General features: G+C 39.5%; 1 protein-coding gene across 3 annotated transcripts in view; it reads right to left on the bottom strand.

The window, feature by feature from the left end:
- The window catches only part of HLCS (holocarboxylase synthetase), a 120139-nt gene that overhangs the window by 14887 nt on the left and 92495 nt on the right, over positions 1 to 12757 (bottom strand). The window lies entirely within an intron of this gene.

Consider the following 12757-nt stretch of genomic DNA (forward strand, 5'->3'; position numbering starts at 1 on the left):
TTTTTTTCAGTTAACATTTAGTCCTGATCCAAACCCATTAGAATATTAAAAAATGACTGGCTGAAAAACGAGAATGTAAAACATTATTTTATCTGCTAGGCTGAAATAAGTCAGAGCTATAGTTCATTTAAGTTCTGATAACACAGGTTTTGTATTTCTTCACTTCTTCCTCAAGTGCTCATTTTTTTGGTGTCCCTATCTTCAGCAAGTGACAACCAGCAATTCCAAACATTTGTTTCTACTTACAGCGAATTTTTGTTCATACTACAAAATATAAGAGCAGCAGTTTCTGATTATTTAGAAAACCAATATGGTGGCAATAAAGCAGTTTAAAAGATACACTATCCCCTGAGAACTAATTATGATTTAACTACAGTAAATAAATCTACACCTTCTGAGAGCTCTAGAGAACACTGGCTTATTTTAGGCTTGTGTTCTGCTTTTAAAATAGTTTCACTTAAAAGAATACTAACTTTCCTCTGGGGATAAGTAGAAAGTGCACTTTAACACCACCAAATGAGTCAATGCTACACTTAAAATAAAAAAAAAAAAAAGAAAAGAAAAGAAAAGAAAAGAAAAGAAAAGAAAAGAAAAGAAAAGAAAAGAAAAGAAAAGAAAAGAAAAGAAAAGAAAAGAAAAGAAAAGAAATGAAGAAAAAATCCTACTGTGAGAACTTTGTTCAAGCCACTTTTAAACAGATCTCAACTGTACTGTGATCCTCCTCCATTTCACGTTTTCAGGAAGAGTTATTTCAGAGATAAAACATATTCAAGATGTTGCCTGTGAGGTAAGCCCAAAAAGTGATGTCTAGCCCACAGATCTGCTTCTCCCACTGGCACAAACATGATGTTGTTCATTCCTACAAAAGCAATCTTGTCTTGGGGGTATGGGCAGCTCAAATCAGAGAAAAAAAGTACCATTCACAAAGATTTCCTGTGAGAAATGGATTCATAAAGAATTTCTAAAATTCCACAGGAAGTTTATATAGTGTTGTAGATTTGTATGTAAATACTGAGATAAGGTGTAAATAAGGTTTAAAATATGCTTTGGTAAAATGATTAGATATTTTAGAGAATAGTGTTGTATATTTGTATGTAAATACAGAAAAGGTGTAAATAAGGTTTAAAATGTGCTTTTGTAAAATGATTAGATATTTTAGAGAATAGTGTTGTATATTTGTATGTAAATACAGAAAAGGTGTAAATAAGGTTTAAAATACGCTTTTGTAAAATGATTAGATATTTTAGAGAAGTAGAACTGTGAAAGATGTATTGTAGTAAGGCTACGTAAGGGAAAAATATAGGTAATTGGTGTTAGAAGTAATAGTAGTATTGTGTGGTAAAAGTTAGTAAGTTGAAAAATGTTTATAAAGTATTGTAATTAAGGAACAGGCTGGCTTCTGATGGAATGGCGTTGAGCTTTACATCTCTTGTATGCCACTATTCCAGACTTATAATAGAATAAAATCTTTTTAAACACCTCTCAGTTGCCCCATCTCCGTAAAAGCTGAGAAAACCAACAATTTCCCCTGAGTTTCAGATGGGTTTGGGAGCTGTTTCAAGCTCTGCAATTGAGGAAGTGCAGGAGCAGCAAGGTCGAGCTGTGAGTGTCCCGCAGACACCACGTCTTCGTGCTGAGATGAGGAACCATCCCTTGCTCCTGCTCCACACGCTGAGAAATGGGACATCAGCAACTCCTGGGGCTGTGGCAGCACCAAAATGCAAGAAACCCAGAGATTTCAGAGTATCTTTCAAATGCCTAACTCAGTTTAGGCTGGATGTTAGGAAAATGTTTTTTTACAGAAAGGTGATAAAGTTGTGGAGTGGCTGCCCGGGGAGGTGGTGCAGTCACCATCCCTGGGTGTGTTTAACAAAGCCTGGATGTGGCACTGGGTGCCAGGGTTGAGTTGAGGCGTTGGGGCTGGGTTGGACTCGATGATCTTGAAGGTCTTTTCCAACCCAGTGATTCTGGGATTCTGTGAATTCTGTGGTTCTGCTTTCATGGTGATGAGGTTATTGGAAGGCCCAAGTGAAGTCTGGATCAAAAATGCCTTTGCTAATTACAAATCACAGAATCCTGGAATGGTTTGGGCTGGAAGGGACCTTAAAGATCATCCAGTTGCACCCCCCTGCCGTGGGCAGGGACACACAAACCAGCAGGGGCTGGACCAGGCCCCACGATGTTTTCCCACGTTATTCCCGAGTCATGGAGATGCCACCAAAGGCCAACAGCCAGAAAATCTCTTTGCCAGTCACCTTCCATGAAACACACCTTTGGACACCGTGTATCCCATGCTGAGAGCAGGCACACCTATCTACCACCTTTAGCAGTAAATTTTACCTCTTGACACTAAATCCCAGAATCATCAAGGCTGGAAGAGCCCTCCAGGATCATCCAGCCCCACCAGCATCACCCCAAACCCTGTCCCCAGGGCCACATCCAGACTCCTCTGGGACAATTCCAGTGACTCCAAACCTCCCTGGGCAGCTCATCCCAAGGCCTGACCACTCTGCCAGGGAAATTTTCTTTCCCAATCTCCAACCTGAGCCTCCCCTGGTGCCATTTGAGGCCATTTCCTCTCCTCCTTTCACTTTCACCAACCTTCCCTCACTGCCCTCCCTGCAATGAGCTCCCCCTGAGCCTCCTCTTCTCCAGGCTGAGCACCCCCAGCTCCCTCAGCTGCTCCTCCCAGGATGTGTTTTCCAGATCCTTCTCTTCCCTGGACACGCTCCAGCCCCTCAGGGGGATGATCCCCCAAAGCTCAGGAGGTTTCATCCCTGTCTTCTGGGAGCAGCTTGATTACAACACCAATCCATGCTTTTGCAACATAAAAGTCCAATTTAAACTTGGAAACACAGCTGGGAAGAAATGACAGGCTTTGTCGAAACACACGGATTTCTGTTGTTTCTCCATTCACGTATCTGGTTTTAAATAATGAAAAAATAAAAATCATGTGCTGCCATGAGGGGAGGAAAATAAACAGAGCAGGAAAAAGCTAATTAGGAATGCAAAACACAGGCTTCTGCACCAAAGAGATACAATTAGGAGAGCAGATGATGCAGCTCTTGGAGACTTGGCAGCAGGTAACAACTCATTACATGGAGAGACTGAGGCTGGACCTTCAAGGGTCACAAAGAAATTCTTTGAAGGACACAACATGGGGAAGTTGTTAATTCCCAGACTGATACACCGAGAGACACACAGATTGATTTTTTTACTACTTCCTGAGATTGTGCTGGAATTAGCATGGAGGCAATGATAATAAAAATCTCCACAGAGCCTCCTGCCTGCCTTCCCCCAGCTTCAGAGCTCTGTACATGGTGTGTGCTTGTTAGTTTGGTGGGGTTTTTTTTTTCTCTTTTCTGGGAGAAACAACTTGGATTTTCCTTACCAGAAAGATTAACTGTACGTGCACTTTTTTACATATTGACTTCCCTTCTTCTCTTTCAACTTAATCAGTTGCAGACTTAACAATTTCGTTTTTCTGCAGAGTGGCTTAATCACAGTGCTCACCACATTCTCCCCCCCCAAATTTTTTTCCTTCAAGAAATTATCTTTTTTTTTTTTTTTTTTTTTTTGGTGCTCTTTAACCACCATGCTCTGGGTATTAATTCCAAAAACCAGAATGAGATATAAGATTATGGCAACATGAAAATAAATTTACCCATCAGGAGGAATATCAGATGACATCTATATGATCATAGAAGATGATACTAGAATTTTATGTAAATTTTTCTTTTTTTTTTTTTTTTTTGAACATTTTTGTGGTATTTTCCAAAATGTGAGCAAGGCACTTTTGGCATTCAAGAATATTAAAGCAGCTGAAATAGTAAGAGAGAGGTTCTAGCACAGCTTTTTATACAAATACCCTCCTCCCCAGCCTGTAGTGCATACTAAGAGTAATAAACAATATTTAATTATTTTACAGAAATTCCAAGTGTAAGGAGAACTCTGGCCCGCCAACACAACGACTTTTCATCCTCCATGAACATAAAATGGGAACTGAAACCCCCAAAACTACGTTTGACTAATGTTAACAGCTATAAATTTCATTGATGTTGTGGGCTTAAGGTTGAAACTCTCATTAAAGCATCCTGCTGTGTTACAGTATTGCAGAGGCATTACCACAGCCAGCAGTGCATTCCAGATGTTAAAATACCTGGGCACAAGAGTTATGGGCAGATTTGTCCCTTCCCTTCAAGTTCCTTGCCTGAAAATCTCACTCTCAAAGAGGTTGGTTGGAGAGTTTTGTAAAAGCAACACATAAAAAATAAAAACCCAAAAAAACCAAACCCTTTAAATTGTAGTCAAATCAATGAATTCCTGAATTATTTAGGCTGGTGGGCCACAGTTAGAGGAGAAGACATCATGAATGAGAGTAGGTTTGGATTAGATATTGGGAAAAAATCTTTCCCTGTGAGGGTGGGGAGGGCTTGGAAAGAATTCCCAGAGCAGCTCTGGATTCCTGGCAGTGCCCAAGGCCAGGTTGGAGCAGCCTGGAACAGTGGAAGATGTCCCTGCCCATGGCAGGGGGTGAAATTGGGCAATCTTTGATGTCCCTTCCAACCCAAACCATTCTATGAATCTATAAAATATAAAATACATGTTATTATTGACCCCAAAGCAGCAGTTTCTGTGAATGACACCCTGCTGGGAATCTGCTAAAAGCCACCAAATCAGGAGATGTGGGAAAGTTTTGAGGCTGAACAAACATTCAGTTTATTTGGGCACCTGGTAGATGGGATCTTATGGGTGACATCTCTGAAGGACAAAGGAGCTCAAAAGATCTGGTCTTGACAAATCCCCCCCAAAATAACCCTGTCACAATCCTGAGGAAAATAAGGACACGAACAGACTCTGGCTTAAAAAGGGAATCCAAGAGTGTAAAGAATGTCCAAAAAAGATGGAAGCAAGGAAGAATACTACAAAGGAGAAATGCAGAAATGTGATCCAGAGAATGGAAAGCTCAATTATATTAGAGACTGGGGAAAAAAAATGGCAACAAGAACTTCTACTGGAATGTGAAGTTTAAATCAGTTAGTTATTATCAATAATAAAGGGATGTGAATAAAAAAAAAAAAAAAAAAGAAGGAAAATGTGGGGTCTCAGCTGACTGAGGCTAAAACACAGTGGATACACCTAAGGCTGAGCTGCTCCAGGAATTCTTTGCCCAGGTCTTCACCAACGAAGTCTTCCAAGGACTTTACACAGCGTTCAGGGAGAAGAGGAAACACCAGCAGCAGAAAAGAACTGATCTCATAAATCTCTTGGGAAATCTTGGCTCAGTCAAGTCAGTGGGAGCAGATGGGATGGATCTGAGAGTGCTGAGGGCACATCCAGCTCTCCCACCCTCAAGGTCAAGGACATCAGGGTAGTCCCAGATGAAGAGGGAAAACATCTCCAAGCTGTTCTTTCAAACATCCCTGTGTCCAAGTCAAGCCTTGAGCAGAAAGGGTCTGGATTGTGGGACTGAAAAATCCTGGTTTGTGCTCCAGCTGTGGGCTGGATACAACTGCACATCCTCAGGGGGTTCTCCAAGGCTTGTCCTATTTAATATCCTAATAAGTTTAATAAGAGGTGAAGGAAAGGAGGGAATTCAGGAGGAAATGGCACACACATGCAGCCAGTTTGTGAGTAACGCTGAGCTGTGGGGATAACTAAACTCTGGAATAGGATGTGGAGTTTTTCCAGCTCTGACTGGAAAAAGCCTTTATCAAGCTGGTCAGAATTCACTGTTGACCCTGCTTAAAAGAAGGAGGTTGGACTAGAAACCTTCAGGGATTCTGAGTGGTTCCTGACTCCAGAAATGTACAGGAACTTGGCTTCTCTGGTGTTTCCAGCAGACATTTAGGTTTGGTTGAAATCAGTCAGAAATCAGCCATTGTAACTATTAAATCAGTGATTTAGCCCCAGTGGTGGTCACTGGGACCCCATGTCCCAGGCAAGATCCTAAAGCCATTTGCACACTCTCTTACAAGCCTAAATATTTACATTTCTCCATCCTCCACTTTCCATGAGGCATTTTACACACCACCAGGTGCTCCCAGAAGATTGACTCCCCCAGGTGAGACAAGGAGAACACCTCAGCTGTTAATCCAACTCAGGCTGATTTAAATGACAGAAGTCTCCCTTAAAACTCTGCCTAAATCCAGCAAGAAAAAACATTTACCAGAATACCTCGTGGCATGAATGCACTCTTCTGTTCTAATGCAAAAATTCATCGCTCCTTTCACTTTCTAGTGCGTTCCCCCACAGCAAAGTTAGCACAGAAAGGGCCATTTAGTGTCAAATTCTCCTTGAACTCCTTGGATACACCAAAGTCCTGCACCAGTGAGAAGAAGCATTAAAGGGATTACAATATCCCAGCCACGGGGAAAGCTAAAAAAGCACTGCAACCTTGCACAGCTGGTTCCTTGTTACCTCAAGAAATGCTACAAAAAGAAGTTTGTCCTGAACTAGACAGGGCATTTCCAGCAAGGAATATTCTCCTGAATGAATGACGTGGGTGAGGAGCTCCCAGATCCTTTGGCTGGCTGGGTAAATCCTTGAGCAGGGCAATAACAGCAATTCAGTTCCAGGGAAAATGCAGGATGGAGGAGGGCTGGGAGCAGGGCAAAGCCACCTGAGATGTTTCTCAGCTCTCCATAAACGAAAGCTGCTGTTGGCAAAGGGGAAGCAACAGCAAAAGATGCCAGGGGAGAGAAGGGAAAACGAAATCACTTCTTTTTTACCACCCATGTGCTCATGCTTGATTTAAATTGTGGTATTATGAATTGGGAATGGTTCATGCTTTGCAGGTGGAATTGCTTTGAGAATCAGGGCCTGCTGCACAGAACTCCATGAACTCACAGAACCATGAAATGCTCTTTTTTTTCCCTTGCATTTTTCAGCTGGCCTGTTTTTATACCTGCTATTTTATAATTAGTCCTTTGTCTATGTTTATAGGCTTTTCCTCTTGAAAAAGGAAAAGAAAAAGAGAATTTTAAACCATGGTACCATACAGGCAGAGGTGTCAGGAAACATACCCAAATAAGAAAGGACTCCAAAAAATTTAGTTTGCCAACAAAATGCCAGTAAAATTTGAGACCTGGGTTCAGACACACTGGTCATGTTCCAAAACTGCAAACTTAAAGAACCTCTTTATTCAGTAAATCAGCTTCTCTGTGAATATCATCAAGACCACAAAGTTACAGTAAAGGAGGGCGTTTCCAGGGGAGATGTGAGGAGAGTTTAAGAGTTTCTTTCAATTTTTAATTTGAAAAGCAAAAACTTGTCCTGTTTTGAACAATTTATTTCATTTTTTCCCGTCTAGTAAGTAATCTTTTCAATTTATAACCTTTCTTGAAAAAGCTGCCTGAAGCCAAAAGTGAGCATGGGACAAATGGGAATGAAACAGATTTCATTAGGAATAAAACTCCAGTGCCAAGATTAAAGAAACAGAAGATTTACCAGAATGCAGTGAAATATATTTATCATAACATGGTAAGAGTAGAATCTTCAGGCTAAAATCAAATTTATAAACACATTGATCAAAGCCAGATCCAGCCCTTCTTGTGTGAGGTCAAACCCAGCAGAGAGAACCCCACCTCGAACAGATGGCAATGGAATACACAGCCCAGCCACATCTTGCATTTGCAACCCAAGACCTGCAGGGAAAAAAACTGGGAGCACCCAGCCCAGGGCAGGCTGTGGTGGCGCCACTTCCAGCACGGATTTCATCCCAGTTCAGTGACAGCCTCGGGACTGGGGCCTGGGAACCTCAAAAGGTTCAACAAAACCAAGTGTGAGGTGCTGGCCCCGGGATGGGGCAACCCCTGGGATCAACCCAGGCTGGGATGAGCAGAAGGAGCAGCCCTGGGAGAAGGATTTGGGGGTGAGAGCTGGACCAGAACCCCACAGTGAGGGGGGGGATTGTGCCCCTGAGCCCCCCCAGGTGAGAGCCCACCTGCAGAGCTGCCCCAGCCCTGTCCCAGCCCAGGGAGGAGCTGGAGCTGCTGCAGAGAGCCCAGAGGAGGCTCCAGGATGAGCAGAGGGCTGGAGCAGCTCTGCTGGGAGGAAAGGCTGGCACAGCTGGCATTGTTCACCTGCACAGGAGAAGCTTTGGGCTGAGCTCAGGGTGGCCTTGCAGGGCCTGGAGGAGCCCCAGGAAAGCTGGAGAGAGACAATTTCCAGGGGATGCAGGGACAGGACACAAGGAATGGCTTCAAAATGAAAAATTACAGGTTTAGATCAGATTATTAAGAAAAATTTCCTCCCTGTGAGAGTGGGCAGGCCCTGGAATAGAATTCCCAGAGCAGCTGTGGCTGCCCCTGGATCCCTGGCAGTGCCCAAAGCTAGGTTGGACACTGGGGCTGGAGCAGCCTGGGACAGTGGGAGGTGTCCCTGCCCATGGTGATGCAGAAAGCAGAGGCTGGACAGAGCTGAAAAATAAAGCAGGGATTTGTGGAAAGAATCTCCTCCATGGATCCACCTTGGGCAGCAGCAGAGCCCAGCCAGGGCTGCAGCCAAGAGGAACCAAAATGGTCCCAAAATGCACGAGCGCTCCCGGGGGCTCTCACTGGGATCAGCTCTGCTCCATTTGCACCTTGCAGTTCATTGTCCCATTCCAGCTTTAGCCCAGGCACTCCCATCCTGCTTGTTTTTCTCTCTCCAGCCCACGCTGTTTGTGCTCCTGGGCCTGAGCTTTGGATCATTTGTCCTTGGTGCCCAGCTGGAGCAGGAATTGTTTTGTCTCCCTGCTCTGTGCACAGAGCTCACCATCCCATAATATGAAGCTCAGACCCTCACACTAAAGCAGCTCAGAATGTGAAAAATAGAAAAGCCAAAACCTGAGGCATCACTGGCAGGGGTGGCACTGGATGACTTTTAAAGGTCCCTCCCAGCCCAACCCATCCCACGGTTGTTCGATGCTTTCAGAATGCTCAAATTTGGTCACTTTCAGAGGAAAACCTCAAAACAAGGCAGAGCACGAATCATTTCAGCAAAATGACCAATCTCTTTTAAATCAGCTTTGGATTCACTAATTCACAGCGTGAGGCATCACAAACATGAGGATCTCAAAAGTCACCCATTGTGAGGTGAATTTATACAAAATTCCTTATTATTCCTTATTCCTTAGCTCCCCCTCAGGTAAAAAAAAAAAAAAAAAAAGCCAAGTGAGAACTTTTTGCTCACACAGAGATTTTAATGTGATATTCTGGCCAGTTTCTTGTCCGGGTGATTACATTTCCTTATGAAAATTTCTCTGCAGTTGATGAAGACATCACTTCATTTCCTGGCTGAAATCACAGAGGGTGTGAAAGAGCTGCCGTGTTTGAGCAGAGGAGTGGTGAAGTTATTCCCAAACAGCCACTCCAGCAGGGGGAATGCAGCACCGAGGACACTGGATTTACCATGGCAATTAAAACGAGCACAAATAATGAATTGGGTGAGGTGCCCTCCAAGGATCCTGCCCAGAGCCTTGCAAAGTGGGAAAAATTAAAATATTTCAACAACAAAAAAATTCCATTCCTCATTAAGGAACTGTGAAAGACCTAAAAATTTAGTAATAGCAACTACTTTCCTTATCTAAATTAAATTTTTTTCCTTTATCTTATTAAGTTTCATCAATACTTAAAATCACAGAAGGAACTGTGAAAGACCTAAAAAATCAGTAATAACAATTATTTTCCTTACTTAAGTTTTTCTTTATCTTATTAATATTAAAAGTTTCATCAATACTTAAAATCACAGAAGGAACTGCGAAAGACCTAAAAAAATTAGCAATAAAAATTATTTTCCTTATTTAAATGAATATTTTTTCCTTTCTCTTATTATTATTAAAGGTTTCATCAATACTTAAAATCACAGAAGGGACTGTGAAAGACCTAAAAAATCAGTAATAACAATTATTTTCCTTACTTAATTTTTTCTTTATCTTATTAATTTTAAAAGTTTCATCAATACATAAAATCACAGAAGGGACTGTAAAAGACCTAAAAAAATTAGCAATAAAAATTATTTTCCTTATTTAAATGAATATTTTTCCTTTATCTTATTATTATTAAAGGTTTCATCAATACTTAAAATCACAGAAGGAACTGTGGAAGGCCTAAAAAAATTAGCAATAAAAATTATTTTCCGTATTTAAATTAATATTTTTTCCTTTATCTTATTATTAAAGGTTTAATCAATACTTAAAATCATGGGAGTAATTTATACTTTGATTTTTTTCCCCATTATTTTGCTTTAATTTCTTTTATTTTCTGCCTGCAACATCCATTGTGCTCAAAATTTAGGTTCTGGATGCAGCAAATTCCCAGTTTTCCTAATCCAGTGGTAACTGAGAAATAATTTAAATTATTCTCTTCTTTCTGAAGGCACACACAACAGTTTTCCTACACCAAAACAAGCACGATTTCACACCGCCATTTCTTGTGGTCCTGTCAATTAGTTTAACCCAATTTCTGAAAAAAAAAATCTATTTAAAGACAATTAACTAAAAATTCAGGCAGATTTCTCCATTACCTCAGTTCCCCTTGGTCAAAAGCCTCAATTTCCAAATTCTCATCTCTCAGCATTTAATTGAAAAATACGCACAGAAGGTCTTAAAAGTTCTAAATGCTGGTGCATATTTTGATTTTTGGGGCGTGTCTGGTACAAACATCACCGCTAAGGTGGTTGTTGAACACATTACTTGGCATTCAATCAAATCTTCCTAAATTTTTCCCAATTGTGGCTTCGTAAATTGGCAGGTAAAGCACAATTATTTCACTTGCGTGGCTTTTTTTCCATTAAGAATGGTGATGGATGAAATCTTGGGGAAAAAAAAAAAAAAAAAAAAAAGGATTATTAAAATTTTGCTGTGCAAAAGCAATCAAAGGACTCCGGTCCTTCCTCGTCAATAAATCCAGAATTTAACAAAAAGCTGCCACAGACAAAATATCAAATTTTTAATCCTTCTCTAATGAAAAGTAGAGGTGGAACCCTGAGAAATTTTATTTATATATAATATATAGATATAATATATATATTTATATATATATAAATATATATAAATATATAATATATATAATATATACATATATATAATATATATGTAATATATAATATATAATATATAATATATAATATATAATATATAATATATATAATATATATACATATATATACATATATATAAAATATACATAAATAAACATCATATACAAATCATGTAAATATAAATGATAATGTAAGAGATTAAGGAAAAGTTTAATGCAAACTTTTGGGGAAAAAGGGTATTTTTTTATTTCAAAAAGTGAGAGCTGGTTTTAAATTAAAATTCCTAAGAAATGGCAGTCGAGTTCTAAAGTTGTAGCTAAAATTTGATATAGTTTGTTTGCCAAGTAAAGTTTAGAATATGATTTTAAATGAATAAATAATTTTGAATAAGTAATTTTAAATAAATATTTTAAATATCTAAATAAAAATATTTATAAATTTTATTTTTCATTTATGTATTTATTATTTATTCAAAATATTTAGGAATTAATAAATATTTTAAATAAATCAATAAATTCAAATATTTCAATATCTTAAATAAAAGAATTATTCTAATAATGATAATTGTTATTATAAAAATCAATGGTTCCTTTGAATGTTATTAGACCTGATGGGATGTTTACCATACACATAATTTTTCAGAGGAAAGAGAGATCCACAAAAGCTGTTGTTGTCTAAGAGGAGGAATTAATTTCTCTGTAACAATGTAATTTTTTCCTTGAAAACAAATAAATGAACACTACATCCAACATCCCTACACAGAATTTCCTCGTGAAGAAAAACCAGATTTATTTTTTTCCCCCCCATTTCAAGTGGCAGATCACGTGAAGAGAGAACGATCCAGAAAAATATCTTGCTTTTCTCACGGTGAGTTGAGCGCAATCGCTGAGCTCAGCTGGCTCTGCAGCCACAGATCTGATCATTAAAACACAACAAAAAAAAACAAACCCAAAAAAACGCTCTCCTCAAGCAGCAGAGTTTCACCCCTGCCAGCGCCAAGAGAAACCACAAGATTTCTAAATTCAGATTTAAAGCCCTTTTCTGACGCTCCAAAGCAGCTGAACCAAGAGCAGCAAAGTTCTGTTCCCAAATATTTTGCAAACCCCTCGTTATTGGGCTGTGGCAGCTCCAAGGCAGAGTCCCGATGCTTTATTTCATGGGTGATTAAGAATGGATTTCAAAAGAAAGAAGTTGCTTTCTGCTGGCCACAGCATCCCCAACAGCCATCAAAATAATGTGGATTTTTAACCACAGACTCACACAAAAATAGAGCTGCTACTCAAAGAACCAAACAAGGCATTTCCTTTGTCAGGGTGGGCAAAAAAACAAAAAAAAGGCTCAAACGTCCTCAGGTAATGTTGTTAATTCAAATTCTCCTTAATGTTGTTAATTCAAATTCTTGGTAATGTTAATTCAAATTCTTCTTAATGTTGTTAATTCAAATTCAGGTCATGTTGTTAATTCAAATTCTTCTTAATGTTGTTAATTCAAATTCTTGGTAATGTTAATTCAAATTCTTCTTAATGTTGTTAATTCAAATTCTTCTTAATGTTGTTAATTCAAATTCAGGTCATGTTGTTAATTCAAATTCTTCACAAGCAAGGAAAGCTGGAAGTTCCTACGTCTGAGAGGTGAAAATATGCCCAGAAAGAATAAAATGTTGTACAAATAAAATATGTATGAATAATTCCTATCCCGAGAGGTGGTGGATGGGTCATCACAGAATCACAGAAGG

This window comes from Vidua macroura, chromosome 2 (assembly GCF_024509145.1).
Source record: "Vidua macroura isolate BioBank_ID:100142 chromosome 2, ASM2450914v1, whole genome shotgun sequence".
NCBI classification, from domain to species: domain Eukaryota; kingdom Metazoa; phylum Chordata; class Aves; order Passeriformes; family Viduidae; genus Vidua; species Vidua macroura.